We start from the raw sequence: 18,046 nt of genomic DNA on the forward strand, positions 1-18,046 counted from the left end.
AGAAGATGATTCTATGTCGTTGTTATAACTTAGGTTCCCTTATACATTTTCTTTGTTCATAAAATGATTGTTTGTCAATAAACAGGAAAACAACACTTTTTTCGTAATTTCAGATACACAGATCAAGTGCTGGGAACTTCATGGGAACGACCAAGACAAATATGAAAAATTGGTTGTTGAATTCTTTGGGTGGGATAGTATTTTTGTTGTTGTTGCAAATTTACGATAATACTAGAATATCAGCAAACTCAACGCTAGACATTCAATTAAATCTGTTATGAAAGTAGTGAAAATATGAAACCGCCTAAGATAACATCATCAACGAAACAGTGATATGAGGCAATAATGTCATTATTATTCACAACTCTCTCCTGCGCGCGCACACACAAAAAAGAATAATATATGTATATATATATATATATATATATATATATATATATATAACATGTATATCATAAAGCTCATGGTTAGAACACTATATGGCGCAGTCCTCCCGAATCATACCGTATGCTGACTATTGCTATGTATAAAGTCATCTAGGTCGAACCACGAGGGGGCCGGAATCTCATTCGCCCGATTTGTAATGTGGTCATGTGGGGCGGGCCTCTGAAATCACCGGCCACGCTCTCTGCTCTTTGCGATGAATGAATGAAATGGGATCTTTCATGTGCGTGAGTCGTGACTCCCTCACACCTCCATTAATGTCGTATCTGATGGACGGAGTGTTTTTGCCTCTAACAAGAGGGGACGGTAAGATTACACACAACATTGTTCAGCTATGGACGCACTAGGCATCAAACCAAAGTCACTTGACTGCAAGGGGGATTGCAAGCAGACCCGCAACCGACTGAGCCATCAGTGCCCTAAATATCAAACAAACATGGATGGTGGTCTAGAAATTATGAGACTAATACAATGTTTTTTCAATTCCATTAAAAAGGGTAAAATTCATTCTTTTCAAAACCTCATTTCGAAAAATATTAACATTCGCCGAAGATTTTTTTTTTCGCAGATTAATGAAGACTAGTAATGTGACGTCATCACCTCCACTCCATAATGAATTTTCATAAGTACATGAAACCAATGTCAATTTTCCATCAAATTCTCATTTCATAATTTTTTGCGGAATTCAAAAAAGAGAAAAGTAAAGAGAGTATATAATTATTAGTAATCCGACACAACAAGGGGGTTAGGAATGGGTGACGTAAACGCCATAATGAAATCTCTTTTACTTTCTTGGATACCGAAAATTGTGAATGGTGATGTGATGTGAATTTCGGAGCTTGGGTACTTGTTCCATGTTCATCGTGTCACTGCCGGCAACCAGGGACTGCCTAGTGGTAGAGTTGCTGCCCGGAAAGCAGTAGATGACAGGTTTGAGTCCCACTGGTTCCTTTTTTTTTTTTTGGCGACATGTTTGTTAATTTACAGATCAGCAGTTGTGATCTAACAGATTTAATTTGTAGAGGGAGACAAATTGAAGAAACACACACCTGAACCTTCACCCCCTGAATAATATCTTTCTTTCTTTCATTGAGTAATGATCAACATTGGAAATAGTCATATCTTCTTTGAATAAGTAACTTAGGAGGTATATCATTAGATATAGAGTATAATTGTTCTCCGATTGATATGTTAAAATTATGTCAGAAATATTTATTGCCTATATTTTTTATTCACAATTTGTTAGCTTCATGGGCTGAATTCAATTATCTTGATATAATCCAAGTAACAAAAATTGAAAATGAAGTTATTTGGAATAATTGAAATATCAAAATAGATTGTTGTATTTAAAAAACTGATATAGTAAACGTGAAGTAAAATGAATCAGTGATTGAAAATGGATTATGGAAAAATTTTGAAAAACTAACTGATATGATGTTGACGAATTTTTGGTATTGCATATTTCATTATGTAAAGAGAAAAACAGCTTTTCCAATGTCTTGGTTTGATAAATTGAATAGTAATTGGAAAAATGTGATAATCAAAATGATACAACATGTTAGATTGATTCAGATAAAAAACTGGTGTGTTCATGGATATTGTAATACAAAAAACAAACCAATTTTACACTTATTAGGTTTATAAAAAGAATTTCTTTTAGGATTTTAAAAGGATTTTAACTTTCAAAGAAAACCTAGTTTGATGGAAGATCGCACCAGGTATAATTGGTAATCATTGTACAGATGTTAAACAATTTTGTGCATTGCTCACATGTGAACTCATTATGGCGAAAATTAAGTTATTTCATTAGTAATCAATTAAACGTAAACATTAAAGTTGATAAGAAAATATTATTAATTGGTTATGATACCGAAAATAACAATATGATTCTTTTAAATGTAATTCTAATTTTTGCAAAATTTGCAATATGTAGAGTGTTTATGTTGCGCCAAGATACTCCAAAACAATCTTTTTTTTTTTTACTTATTACCAAATTTCAAAAGAGAATTGATTATTAATTTGAAATTTCTTGAAAAAATAATAACAACATAAAGATAACTAAAAAACATTATAACAAAATACAAATTTTGTGAATTGTGAAATCAAAGTTAATTAAGATGCTACCATGCTATCATTGTAATTACGGTATTTGCTTTGTTTCTACCCATGTATACTAATTACCATAATTGAACAAATTGATACCTCTATATGAAAAACAAAACTTTAAAAAGGAAAAGCGTTCTTTACAAATGTATATAAGGAGTGAAGACTTTTTATGTATTTGCACTGAATGAGACATACATTTCTACCAGTCTTCAGAGATCCATACAGCGCTTCAGATGGAAAAAAAAAGAATAAATATTATATGGAGAGTCTCACAATGTCATATCCCAAATAATGAACATTTTGAAGCAGTGGCTTAAAGGTACAAAATCCTCGTCCTGTTTTGTTTTCCTTGGTTTTATGATTACAGTCTGGATGACTCTAATCATCGTCAAAATTCATGAAGCATCAAAGTGATATACTTAATCTTCAGATGTGTAAAGAGAGATAAAAATTAAGCATCTGCAATGATTGAATGACATTCTTATGACGAATCACCTTGTGCTTTACAATATAGAATGTTACCGTAAAACATGTGATTTCTTTTTTATGTTCAGTACATTGAAAAGAGACACATGAGCAACACACTGTAGATGAAATACTAATAATGCTAATTAAATTGATAGTGAAAATGCTTGCCTCATGGTGTACATAAAAGTCTTTTCTTTACTTCAAACAACGCAGTGTTTTTCCTCCTTTTCTTATAAAGGAGGAATTGCTATTAAACTCAATTTACTCCATATCTCCTCCTCTGGGACAAAATTTGCTGATAACATTATCTTTATTCCATTTGATACAAGAACAGACACACAGCAACGCATTAGTGAATGTGTAAGTTAATCAGACTTCGGTAATCAATGACTGTTTCGATATTATCAAATCTTCTAATACACCGAAGCCTCTGGGTATATTCTGTGGCGCCGCGGTCTCCGTCGTATGACCATAATTCTAATGGAAACAAGATATTTTAATTTTTCTGGGTATTTCTTTAAAGAAGTTTTTTTTTCTCCTTTTAAAGGGTATATTCTAAATATATGATATGAAAGACTGTTGGAACTTTTTCTCTTTTGCATTTCAGAAAGTGTGTTAGAAGTGTACAGTTGAGCGTATGATCAATTTAGGAAATGGGTATTATGTACGAGAGTGTGTGCGTGTGTATGATGATGATATTGATGATGAAGTTGATGATGATGATGATGTGTGTGTGTCTGTGTGTGTGTGTTTGTGTATGTGGGGATGCATGTCTGTGTATGTGTGTGTGTTCGTGTGTGTGTAGGCTGACAGTTGATGTAGGGAATGTAATGCCCAAAAGCATAACGACATGACGTACATCTTCTTAGAAATGTCATGATTTGCCAGCAGATATAAATGCTATTGTTATCTGTTCACATTTTTTCAGACCACATTTTCACCAACTGGCTGTTCTCATGGAAACATTTTGCTGAAAATGGTTTGGGAGTGAGCTCATGTGATAACTCCCCTCTTGCGTTGGTTGACAAAACATTGATATAGATAGGACTTTCACAATAATGTCATTCCAAGGAAAGTGAAGTATGGGGCTTTTATGAAAGGAGAAGGGTTTGTTATTCATCGAAAGAGACCAGTCACAATCAAAGTGCACCTGTTATGGAAACGGATGATCAGAAAAGGCAGTACGTGTATTGGAGAGGGTTAGAGAATATAGATTGATATTAACCTCCGGACTGGTACGCATTAACCTTTACCGCTAGAGAGTGGATTGTGTCTCTCCCCCCCCCCCCCACCCTTTCCCCCACCCAGTGCCCCCTCCCACCCCCCTACAACACACACTTACTTTCTCTCTCCCCTTCTCCAGTCCTCCCTCCCTCTCCCTCTACTGTCTCTTCTATCTCCTCCTCCCTCTTTCTTTCTTTTCTGTCGATCTCTGCCTTTTTATCTTTATTATCAGGGTCACATTTTCCTTCTTTTTTATTCAAGCTCTCCGTGATATAGCCTTTGTAGACGCACCCTTATCATTATCTTCCTCAAGGCTTTATTGAAGATGAAAATCGCACCTCATCTCTTTTCTTTTCGTAACAGATTCAGCCTATCTCTCTATCTCTCCCTTCTCTCTCATCCCCCCCCCCCGCCTCACGCTTCGCGCCCAGTTTGTTTCATCTCTGTCTTCATTATTGATCGTAGTAGGCCTACGTACTCTCTTCTCGTTCAGAACGATTCCACTGGATTGAACCTTAGTGGTTCCGTAGTTTGTGCAATGTCCCGGGTAAGATGAAGACAAGAGCCAAGAAAGAAATCCATAATTTGGCTTCATTCGGGATCAACACCTGGCAATCGTTGACTGATCTTGTTATACTTTTTTTTTTTCATTCTTTGGTCTACGGGACTACAGTACTTTATCCGCGAGGTAACCCCACAAGACAAACACAAAGGCCAATATGGGCATGTTATGTGGAGACAAGCAAACGACACACACAAGCATACATAACCACACAAAGCTTAAAGTAGCTGTCAGATATACGTATATATTTCATTCATCCACTAATTCCCCCCCCAAAAAAAACAAACAAACAAACAAACAAACAAACAAACAACAACTTAGACAATGAAAAGGCGTTTCTCTGCTGCACATAATGTCACATTAAGAGTCATTGGCAGAAACCCAAGGAAAGCAATGGACAGTTTGATGGACAAAATGATAAACTAGTTACGGCGAGAGATTCTACAGCCTCTGTTACCGCAAAATTGTCTGCAGGACCGGGGAGGGATTATCGACTACTTCGTACAAAGGTCCCCGAGGGTAAACTTATTCCTGGAGTGCTCACTCTTAAGTATTAGGTATACAGGGTTTATTCCATCCACCCCACCCCCCCCCCCCCCGTTCTTTATTTTCCACTTCTGCAAGTGGATTCAAAGAGATGCAAATTTCAAATGGAGACAAGTATAACAACCACTCTTGAGAGGATATAATAGTTACCATCAAAGATGAGAGAATACACAATATACTTGACAAAAATAGGCCTAATGAGCAAATTAAATTTTCTATGAAGATACATTTCTGTGTCCATTTTTACATGCAAAACTATGAAGTTTACACTTGCAAAGAAAAACAAAACAAAAACAAAAGTAATTTTTTTTTTCGAGTTCAATCTGTCTTTTGGCTTGTAAGTAGAATACATCCGCGAATATTTTTCACCAGAAATGCAGTTGCTAACTGCGGCTTTGAATGTTTCTACAACAGATATTTGGCGCAATACAAAAAAAAAAGAAAAAATATATATATATATTTCAATCCTCCTTTGAAATCCTCCAAATCAATCTGTGTCCATACCACACTGACACTTATGTCCGGACGTGATGCTGATGACAGCGATGTCCGGTCAACATTCTGAAGATTCTTAAGAAGATTGTATAAATGATATGGATCATTATCATCATCCTCATATACGGTTCAAGCATACTTTTCGACTTTGTGGGTACTGTACAGCTTTTACTTGAATAAAAGAGAAAAAAAAAACTATTCAAGAAAATTGACTTAATGATGCATCATGCAATCAAAGCTATAACCTTGTCAGCGGTGCTGCAGATTGTAGAATTTAATGAGAGAAAAGAAATATCATGCGAAAAATGTTTATAGCAGTTGCAAAATATTTTCGGTATTCAAATAAGTTAATCGCACGTCTCGTGGAAATTTTTCCCTGAAACATAAACCAGGATATTGCATTACCTTTTTTTTTTCTTTCTATCCTTTCCGAAATTATACGTAGACTTTAGACTTTGCAACGAAGTGCTTGCAACGAAGTGCACCCAAGAATTATATTAGGAAGATACTAGATATCCAGTGTTTGGTAGTAAAGTTGTTAAACTTATCATGCTGAAAGCCTACAAAATTTGCAATCAAATACTCTCCATGCACCTTTCAGACTGTGAGCGAACCATGACAATTTGCACGTTCTTTCAGCTGCTTTCAATATAATATGCTGAAAAGAAAAATTACCTAGTTATTTCCCTGAAGTGTTGGAAATTATATGTGTGTGAGAGAGAGAGTTAGCAAGAGAGAGCAAGAGAGAGAGAAAGAAAAGGAAAGTAAGAAGAATGACGTCATCTCTACAATTGAATTGTGTGTGTACAAAAGAGTGATGCCCACCCCCCCCCCCTTCCATTCATATTGCGTGTGTGCTAAACCTATCTTTCATTTTGGCAGGTACAACCGTCCCGCCGTTGACCGAAAGAGCAGTGGCGATATATGCATTTGCCATTCAAGACTAGTGTTTTTTCTTCTCACCTCTCTCCTCCTGCGTCTATAAAGCAGTGTGAGTGTGAACGACTGGCTCAGGCGATCCATTTCTCGCGTTTCCGCCCCTCGCTCCCTGTCCTTGGACCGTCTCAGTCACGTGTTTGACGGTATACCCGCCAATTGCTTATCTTTCCTACTCCCATTGAACTTTCACACTCCTCTGAAGCAATGGCAACTTCAATTATATAGTCTCAAGCTGTCGGTTTGTTTGGTTGTTTGTTTGCGTTCGTTTATTTTTCTTAAATCTATTTTTATTCAATACTTTATTACGTATCTTTAGCGCCTCTCGGCTCCATGTGTGTGGGTGCGGTAGTAGTGTGTTGGTGTTTCGGTTCTCATCACGTTGCGTCCAAATTGTAAGTTCTTCTGATTACAAAAGCTGTATACAGGGGCCGCGGAACCGGGGGAGCTGCCCCCCCCCCCCCCCCCCCCACACACACACACACCTTTGTCTAGTAAAAACAAAGGGGGAAATAAAAAAAAAAGAATCGGGAAAGAAATTATAACACCCATGCTTTTAAATTTTCAAAGATTCCGCCCTTAGATTCTTCCCGTCTAAGCCGGGGGTGGGGGGTCTTGACCTTAACCCCCCCCCCCCCGTCCCACAGCCGCCCGCGCCCCCCCCCCCCCCCCACACACACACACTGAAAACGTTCCGCGGCCCCTGGTATACACAACCTAGTAGGGGAATACATTTTTCGGAATAAACAAGAGGACTTACATTAATGAATATGATTTCCAGCATCCCTACAATGTTAAGACTGGTAATTACACGGTAACACACAGATGGAGGACGGTACTTGCTGTATCTCGAAATCTACGGAAGTGTTTGAAATCTACTGAAGATGTTAAATCATTAGCATGCAGAATGTAAGCGCAGTTCGGTGTAATAAACCTGAATTGTAATCACGGGGAGCTACTCCTATTTCCTGCAGAAACTTAAATGTGGCGTAATTATGAATACAACGAGCGTCGTGACTCAGGGAAACTACTGTAGACTAATTACCAAAATACATATGTATGCATAATGTAAGATTAGAATTTTAGATCCTTTAACATATGCCACGACAACATTGATATTCGTATACCTTCTGACTGAATGTTTTCCCAATGCCAAGATAAACTTGAACATCCACCAATGATTTAGGACAGTTCAAATTTTGCGTAAATCAAATGTAAACTCCCTATACGTGAAGTCAAACTGGGTTAGGTTTGATTTCTTGGCCACCTGCAAGCAGAGGTCAAAGGTTACGGAGACCACCAATTACACCTTGCCTCGAAAGCATCACGTCAATCGCACGAATTCCATATATACCATACGGTTCAATGTCTGCTACCTTGGCGGTTAATCATAAATCCCAATATCGTGCTCACAAACCTACCTATGATCTTAAAAGTTCTCCTCGGCAAATTGGAAAACGTGCGCTGGGTGAGACATGATCAATCTAGAAAAAAACTTATTTATTTTCAATCAACTCAGAAAAATAAAACGCGAAAGGTCAATACTACATGAGATGGCGCCATGGGAGGATTATTGCATTTTTCTGCTCAAAGAGATCTGCAATAAAAACGCTGGAGATTAAACGAACGTTATGAGCTCTCCAATTTCATCATTGTCATTTCCCTGGTTCCAATCCCCATTTCCTGCCAGCAGATTGCAGGCGAAAGCACGGCCACGTCAAGGCAAGCTCGGGGGTGGCTCTGACTCAGTCATTGTCAGCAGGGATTACATAATATTTTCAGCGTTATTTTAAAGATACTAGCAGTCACCCTCATGGATAAAGCTATACGACAGCCCATTGACGGGTTTCCTAATGAGGTGAAATTTGTGGTTGCTCGAGACTTAGATGCAGGATATTAGAATGAGCTGTGTGTTTGGTTTATTTTGGGTTTTTTTTTTAGGCCTGGTAACGAGCGTTGTCTAACAGAAATTTACACGTGATTTTCCCATTTCAACGTATCGTCATCAAACCAATCCTTACACAAAGCTGTAGATGTGAAGCAACGAGCCACTCAGTTGAACAAATTGACTAGACCACTCATGTTTTTGGCTTTGTGTGTCCGAGTGTGTCGTGTTGTTGTTGTTTTTTTTTAAATCAGCTCACGTTTTTTATGATGCAAATGTCCGATTTTTCCGAGTAACAATCTAAGGCTGCCTTATTTCGTTGCACTGGTGTTTTTTATGTTTGTTTGGGGTTTTCCCCGCTACATTGTAACAAGAATATTCTTTATGTCGTTTTCATAAGGAAAAAAAAAATGTGTGTAAGTGTGTGTAATGTGTGTAAATAAGAGTTTAATACATTGGAAATGAGACGATGGTATGTAATTGTTGTCCCAATTGATATATATATATATATATATATATATATATATATATATAATATATTTATATATTTGTTTGTGTCTGCGTATGTGTGTGTGCTTACTCGATTAGATACGCGAGAGAAATAAAAAAAATCCTGACACAGGCGCAGAGATCAGGAAAGGCAGGAATGTCAATTCAATTGACAAATTAAAATCAATGAGTATGATGCCCTTATACGAAAAGGAAGCAGAATGTAAGACTTCAAAATGTCAAATCTAAGAAGACTCTGGAAGAACTACCAAGTCTGTAACTCTTTGGTCTTTACCACACCACACCTGTTTACATCTTGGTAGTACGATGTTGGTTGAACGATATCAGGAGTGACTTGACATCCTGCGTACCTTGTCAGCTTCTTTGAATGTCGTCTGCTAGACTTTGAGACCAAGAGATTAGGTGCTGCAATGAGTTCACTTTTCGGTTTATGTCTGTGGCAGAAACACGTTTGTTTTGAAAAGGCCTGTGAAATCACGAGAAGTAATGTATTCATCGCAAAACCTTTGATTACATGCTATTCCGCTTATCATAATACCATAATGTAGGTCACGCAATGAGGTTTTTATGACCCCCGGCGTTCCACGGAGGATGGTAATGTAATTCCATTGAATATGAAATCACGCGGCTACACACCCCTGCTATCAAGAGTAAAGTGCAGATGGAAGCTGTTTTGTTTTGTTTTTCAAATACATGAGATGATGTTGACATGTGCGCGTTATCTACACATCGGTGAAAATGTTGCTCTTTGGAATTGTCTATGCATTCGCTTTTATTGTTTTAAGATTTGAAAAGTCACAAACTATACAGATGCAATATTATTGTTAGTGACTCATGACAGGTAAAATTTTCTGCCAGTATTCGTCGTGATGACTTCACAACATCGGGGAAAAGGTTTGATGCATTTTAGAGAAAATATGTAAAGGAGTTAGAGATGTTAATATATGGGACCTCTGCTAAGAGATATAATCAGACTGAAAAAAAAATACAGTCTAGAGATGAGACTAGACTCAAGACTTGTGAGGAAAAAGAAAAGGCAAACAGTGAACATGACAGTGGATGATGTCAGAAGGATACATTATGTGGCTAGGATTAATCGGATGAGGGTTTGCAGAATGCTTTGAAGATTTATTATTACTTGGTATATCGCTGGTTAAAGTAAAAGACTTAGCATGAGTAAGCAATTTCTTGTTATTTTCAAACCATCTCCGTACAGACATTATATAGTCTTTAATCAAGGTATTCATATCTCAATGTCAAAAGACTCAATTACACTTACGATTACACTGTAACATAGAAAGTTATGAATGCATAAAACGGAAAAAAAAATGACAGAGGATGCTAACAAACAAACATTGATACCAAAAGGTGACTGATGAACACAAACACATAATGAATAAAGCAAATCCGGTTACTCTGATCCAGCTGCTCATTATTTGTCTTCTCTGTTTAAGTTTGCACGTGTTTTGCTTGATACTTGCTTGACCTTTTAATAAAAGGTCAAGCAAGTATCAAGCGAAACACGTGCCAACTTTAAAAGTGTCACATGCCATCGGCGCATAGGTAAAACAGAAAGGTGAAACGAGAAAAGTAGAATTACATGATGCAACCCTTCCGTAGAGGGAGTTTGTGCAGTCTGCTCAAAATTAAGCCCAGGACTATGCTATCTGGTCGTTCTGTGCAGGCATGTGAGTGCTTTGCTCGAGTGGTATCCTCCCTGCTGGCAACGGGGGAAAAAAGTATTAATTAAATGTCGCATGACATTATCCCGTGTAGAATTGTAGCTTCATTTAAAAGGGTGTCAAAACCAATGTAAATAAGACTACAATTTGAACTGGCACAAATTGCAATAGTTGGTAGTAACAAACGAGATTGTATACTGTCTCTTTGGTAACAAAAGAAATAAATCAGTAAGCTTCAGTGAACAGTAGCCAGAGCGTGGTCGGAAACGTGAGCTAAGACGACCCTGTGATAAATAACAACCTACTCTTCCTGTTTCGGCAATGAATAATTAGCGATCGATAATTATGATGTTTTGCAGAAATGACAAGAACACACTCACTTTCGCACCCACGATATACAAATATCAGTGCCACAGAGGGCGTCCTCTATAATGCTGGTCTCCAAGGCAGATGAACTTCACTTTGCCGATTGTTGAACTCAACGGAAGGTTATCCCCCCCCCCCCCCATTCCGCCCAGAAGAGCAATGAATACATGCCGATCAGCGTTATCTTGTCTAGAATATCTTCTGATCTCAAGTTTCCGCGATGAAATAGAAAAATGCTAGCAGCACACTCAGGATACCGACAGTATCGAGGTAAAATTAACACTGGCTGGAGAAAATGCACTATATAGGCCTACACGGTTTCATAAAGGGCAAGTGGAAAGTGAAATTGATTGTTCCCCTCATGTCTTAGCCGCAACACAATGCAATCTAATTGACAATTTGTCTATGACAGAGAGAAAATAGAGCTTTGTGGTCCTCACATCAAAGGGAATATCTAGCCCTGTTTTTCCTTTTCTCATGTAAATATGCTGTATACTCTGTTTTTTATTGTTATTACAAGGAAAATGAACACAATGTACAACATCTACTGCTGACCAGACCATGAAAATGGTAAGATTTCATGTACTGCAGTCATTCCATTTATATTTCATGAAACACGATACACAAACAAAGGAGAGATCTTTCAGATATTAGGTTCTTCGATTTTTCTTCCTCCGGTGGTATAATGACGGGGATAGCCAGGAAAAACGTTCATCGATATACACCATGGGCGTAAATCCCGGGGGGGATGGGGGGGATATATCCCCCCCTGAAATGGAGGAGGGGGGGATGGCCTGTACAATCATCCCCCCCTGAATTTTGAGGGGAAAAAATGGAGGAAGCAGAAATGTGATTGTATCAATTTTGGCATGTTGCATGACGTTTGTACGCCGGCCTTCAGACAGGTAACAGAGCTGAACAGTATTCTATCTTGTAGGAAAATGTATAATTTTCTCAAGCGCTCGCTCGCTTCGCTCGCTCGCGAAGAAAGTAACATCGACATACACTGTAAGGTATGGCTCAGGCGTTGACAACGTCAAATAGTATAGGTCTACATGTAAACATGCTATGACGCGAGTAACTGGGGACCATACAAACATACAAACAAACAATAACAACAACTTTATCGCCATAATTGAATCCCCTCCATTTCCTGAATCATTCCTGAGAAACGACAGTGACTGATGACTCAGTCAGGATACATCTATGGGCATACCAAGGGAAGATCAGGGACGTCGAATCTATGGGGGGGGGGGGGCAAAGGGGCATTTGCCCCGCCCCAAAGGAAGTGTTTAGACAGACAAATCATTTATCCCCCAAGCAATTCCCGAGATGAGGACAAATCTCGAACTTTCTTAATGGAAAATTGTCCAAATATCGCCAGAACTATGCACCAGATCGTTGTATTGCAATCATGAACATGTATGCAAAAGGTCCGCTATACAGGATAAGGGATAAAACTTTGTACACTTTTGACATAGATGTATATTCCCTAATCAAAGAGTGTGCAGCAGATCTTTCACTTAACAAAAGCAACCTAATATGTATAGAGGCGTCTATGGGGGGGGGGGGTGGTTCTCAAATAAAAGTGGGACAAACAAAAGCGGAAAATACAGCTACAAACGGCAGTTTTTGGAGTGTAAAATTTTAAAATCTTAAAGCTCGCTCGCTCCGCTCGCTCGCATTTAGCCGCTATGCCATTCTCCTGATGTTGCTGCCAGTGATTGACAGCAGGTGCACCCGGTGCGCCCCCCTTAATTTCCAAAGCGAAAATATAGCTACAAACGACAGTTTTTAGGACTGGAAAATGTCAAAATTTTCAAGCTCACTCGCTTCGCTTGCTAGCGTTTAATCAGTATGCCATTCTCCTGATGTTGCTGCCAGTAATTGCCGGCAGTTGCGCCCGGTGTGCCCCCTTAATTTCCAAAGCGAAAAAATACAGCCACAAACGGCAGTCTTTGGACTGTAAAATGTCAAAATTTTCAAGCTCGCTCGCATCGCTCGCTCGCATTTAACCGCTATGCCATTCTCCTGGTGTTGCTGCCAGTAATTGCCGGCAGTTGCACTCGGTGTGCCCCCTAAATTTCCAAAGCGAAAAAGTATAGCTACAAACGGCAGTTTTTAGACTGTAAAATGTCAAAATTTTCAAGCTCGCATTTAATCGCTATGCCATTCTCCTGATGTTGCTGCCAGTGATTGTGAGCAGGTGCGCCCCCCTTAATTTCCAAAGCGAAAAATATAGCTACAAACGAATTTGGGGACTGTAAAATGTCAAAATTTTCAAGCTCGCTCGCTCCGCTCGCTCGCATTTAATCGCTATGCCATTCTCCTGATGTTGCTGCCAGTGATTGTGAGCAGGTGCGCCCCCCTTAATTTCCAAAGCGAAAAATATAGCTACAAACGACAGTTTGGGGACTGTAAAATGTCAAATTTTTGAAGCTCGCTCGCTTCGCTCGCTCGCATTTAATTATTATTCCATTCTCCTGATGTTGTTGCCAGTAATTGCCAGCAGTTTTCGCCCGGTGCGCCCCCTTAATTTCCAAAGCGAAAAATATAGCTACAAACGGCAATTTTTTGGACTGTCAAATGTCAAAATTTTGAAGCTCGCTCGCTTCGCTCGCTCGCATTTAATCATTATGCCATTCTCTTGATGTTGCTGCCAGTAATTGCCAACAGTTTTTGCCCGGTGCGCCCCCTTAATTTCCAAAGCGAAAAAATACAGCCACAAACGACAGTTTTTGGGACAGGAAAATGTCAAAATTTTCAAGCTCATTCGCTTCGCTCGCTCGCATTTAATCATTATGCCATTCTCCTGATGTTGCTGCCAGTAATTGCCAGCAGTTTTCGCCCGGTGCGCCCCCACCCCTTAATTTCCAAAGCGAAAAAATACTAGTACAGCCACAAAAGACATGTGGGACTGTAAAATATCAAAATTTTCAAGCTCACTCGCTTCGCTCGCTCGCATTTAATCGTTATGCCATTCTGATGTTGCTGCTCGATTGCCGGCAGTTGCGCCCGGTGTGCCCCCATAATTTCCAAGCGAAAAAATACAGCCACAAACGGCAGTCTTTGGACTGTAAAGTGTCAAAATTTTCAAGCTCGCTCGCCCCGCTCGCTCGCATTTACCTGCTATGCCATTTTCCTGATGTTGCTGCCAGTAATTGCCAGCAGTTGCGCCTGATGCGGCCCCCCTTAATTTCCAAAGCGAAAAAGTATAGCTACAAACGGCAGTTTTTAGACTGTAAAATGTCAAAATTTTCATGCTCGCTCGCTCCGCTCGCTCGCATTTAATCGCTATGCCATTCTCCTGATGTTGCTGCCAGTGATTGACAGCAGTTGCGCCTGGTGTGCCTCCCTTAATTTCCAAAGCGAAGAATATAGCTACAAACGGCAGTTTTTGGACTGAAAAATGTCAAAATTTTCAACGCAAAGAGATTTCACCGTAGGAGGGGGAAACCCCCCTACCATACCCTCCCCCCTCGCTTGATTCGTTCCCTCACATAACCGCTCCTCCTAAGATCAAATCCTGTCTACGCTGATGATAGGCCCCATTATTAAGTAGGCCTTCACAGTGATGTCGCACAGCAAGAGCTGAAATACCACGATTTTGTCATTCAATAATATATTGTGAATATTTCATTTTCTTATTGTTTATTTAAAGAAAAGAAAACAAAATGTTCACCACACCAGATCGCTGAATTTCAGGTCTGAAAATGCAAAATCTTCCTCGTGTGGGAGAGGGATTACCCCCCCCCCCCCCCCCCATACACACCCTTCCCCCGTTCGGTCGTTCCGCTCCCTCTCACAGATATTTCCCCCCCCCCCCCCCCAAAAAAAAAAAAAAATGTTTTCATACTTTTAAGGTCTGATTTCTGCCGAAAGTCGTCTGACAAGCAAAAAAAAAAAAAAAGCAACAAGAACAAAAAGTCTTTATGTTGTTGCTGCCACTTTTCTCCCACTTTATATTTCATGCAAAAGAGTGGGGCATCCGATCCCTGTAAAGTGTGTGTGTGTGTGGGGGGGGGGGTGGGGGGCACAAAGCTTCTCCCCCCCCCCCCCCCCAAAAAAAAAAAAAAAAAAAGGCTGCGCCGGTCCGGTTATGGGCTTGTAATCGTGGTGATGGTGACCATCCCCCCCACTCCTCAGTATGGATTTACGCCGTTGATATACACCAATCGAGATCTGTGCATGGGGGTAAATTCTGGATGATTGTTTACTCGCTTCCCTCTCGCTATAGTTTCTCTGAACAATACATTGGATACACTTTGACCGGATGACGGCCATTTTGTAAAGACGAGAAGCTATTCCCGACCACTTGTACGTCTACAGCTTAGAAGGACGTTCAAGAAGATCAAACACAAAAGATGAACAAGGCTTCATCCCAGTAAGTGCTTTGGTTCTCCATCATTCACCTTGGTCTTTTCTATCTTTGTCTTATCTACACGTGCAAGGAGATGAAAAAGAAATAGATGAAATAAATTACAACTGTGCGCCTGACGTGTTATCCAATGTCGTTTACTCTGAATTCTGTTTACAGCAGCTGCAAAAATAGGTAAATTCATACGTAGTTATATGTATTCATGACTTTGGTGACCGTCTCATGTCCGACACAGTCTCCATCTCTTTTACTAGGTACAATGGTAAGATTTCTTGGCCGATGAGTTCTGAGTCCAGTTACTTCCAACTTTAGTAATCAAACTTAATTTGATGTGATTAGAATGTTATTTTTTTCTTTCTGATTTCGATTTTCCATCCGTGTGAACGCTACTTTGTGTATGACCACTGAGAAAGAATTACGTAAATGTACGTGTAAATGTACGTGTAAATACCTTGAGAGTTCAAGACTGTTAATATGTGCGTAGCGTAATCAAGTATACCCAAACCCCTATACATGCTGTATGCAGAGAACCCCACAATTCCCCACTTTTCCCCCATGGAACTCATGGTAAACATGTTGATAGAGATGAACCCTATAAGATAATGATCACTTATTGCTCGAAGTGGAATACTAGAAATTTTCTTCGTAATAAGGACGGTATAGTATGCTTATTTAATTAGATACAGGTTTAAAAAGCAGGGGAAAATCTAAGATTGTGATCAATATTGGGTGTAACCTTCTTTGCCTATCTTCCTGAGACATTATGAGTGGACATTATATTATCATTATTTACAAAAATTTCGCGGACATCGCAGGGACGGTCGAGGTCAATAAGTCGCTTAAGAGCAATATTATCTCCCCTCATCTCTGGTGAGATATTCCAACAAAATCCAACAATGTCTGCCAATGTGGTTGCAGAAGCAAACTGATTACTGATAGGTGTGTCTACTTGACAAATGATTAAACCTACAAATTATTTTTACAAACAAAATATAGATAAGTGTGTGGGGAGAAAAGATGTATGCAATGGACGCACATGGGTTCGGCGTTGTTTATTCACCACACCCATCCGGTCTTTGTGTGTGTGTGTGTGTGTGTGTGTGTGTGTGTGTGTGTGTGTGTGTGTGTGTGTATGTGTGTGTGTGTGTGTGTGTGTGTTTCTTTTAGACCTTCATCAACAGGACTGGTGTAGGGTGGGAGACGAGCACACCAAACAGACAAAATCGCCAACCCCAATCCACCACCAACCAGCCCTGGTGAAGTTCAGAGGTTAGAAGGGACAGAGTTGGATTCGATTAACTTTGAAAACTGGGTAAAGAACCCTTTGTGGAATAGAGTCTTTGTTTTTACATCCTGATTGGAAAACCATCGTGTAAACACACCCACGCATGCACACGCTCAAACAAACCAACGCACGAACAAGTCTTCCGCATCCTCTTCGGGTAAGTGGGCGATAAAACACGGCAATGTTGGTGACAAGGGAGATACATCATTTTGTTGTAAACATTAATATGATAAACACTTTGTGTACAGGAACAGACTGTCTTTCTTAGTGTGTTTGCATGTTGGTGTTGTAAGTCTGAGTAGTCAGCATTGCTAATCACCGACAAACAAATCCGATTCACCATTGAAAGCACAATCAGAGCTCAACAAAGTGGAATCCTCAACAGTAAGATATAAATATCAGCTGTCATTCTTGTCAACAATATTTATTCATGAGATCAATTTCTTTAAAACTTTATTTCCCCCCCAAAAAAAAAACAACAACACACAAACGTTTGTACAGACTAACACAAGCTGTTGAAATTGACAAAAAAAAAAACATAACTTTATGTAGCAAAAAGGCATTTGATATATGTACATATATATATATATATGTTTATATATATATATGTTTATATATATATATGTGTGTATATATATATATAAATATATATATATATATATGAAGAGTTGGTCGCAAAACAAGTTAAGTCCGTTCTTGTCAATTTCAGACATTTGATATCGAACGTGCTTAAAACAAAGAAAATACTATTGGACAGTTTTAATTATAACTTCAAGAATATTCCTTGTTATGCAACAAGTGAAGTATCTTTGGAAGGGTTGTTCTACCTGAAGATGGATTTATTTCAAAATTTTTGAAAATAGCGCTTAGCCCCTTTTGCGATCAAGCTCTTCATATACAGGCCTACATTGTGACTTTATATTGTTTACATAAAGTTTTATGTAATATATCAGGAAAGATATTCCAACGGTTGTACATTCCAAAGGTAATGGCGCTCGTCAATTTTTGTCAGTCAGAGCATCAAAATAATATGCTTATGCAAGTACTGATAATTGCAAGAATCAAAAGTGTACACTGCAGAGAGTGACTGATCAATTTGACTTCATCTTTGCTGGTAACAACACATTTTTACAGACCAAGTTTATTACCCACAAGTTAC

This window comes from Diadema setosum, chromosome 14 (genome assembly GCF_964275005.1).
Source record: "Diadema setosum chromosome 14, eeDiaSeto1, whole genome shotgun sequence".
Taxonomy (NCBI): Eukaryota; Metazoa; Echinodermata; class Echinoidea; order Diadematoida; family Diadematidae; genus Diadema; species Diadema setosum.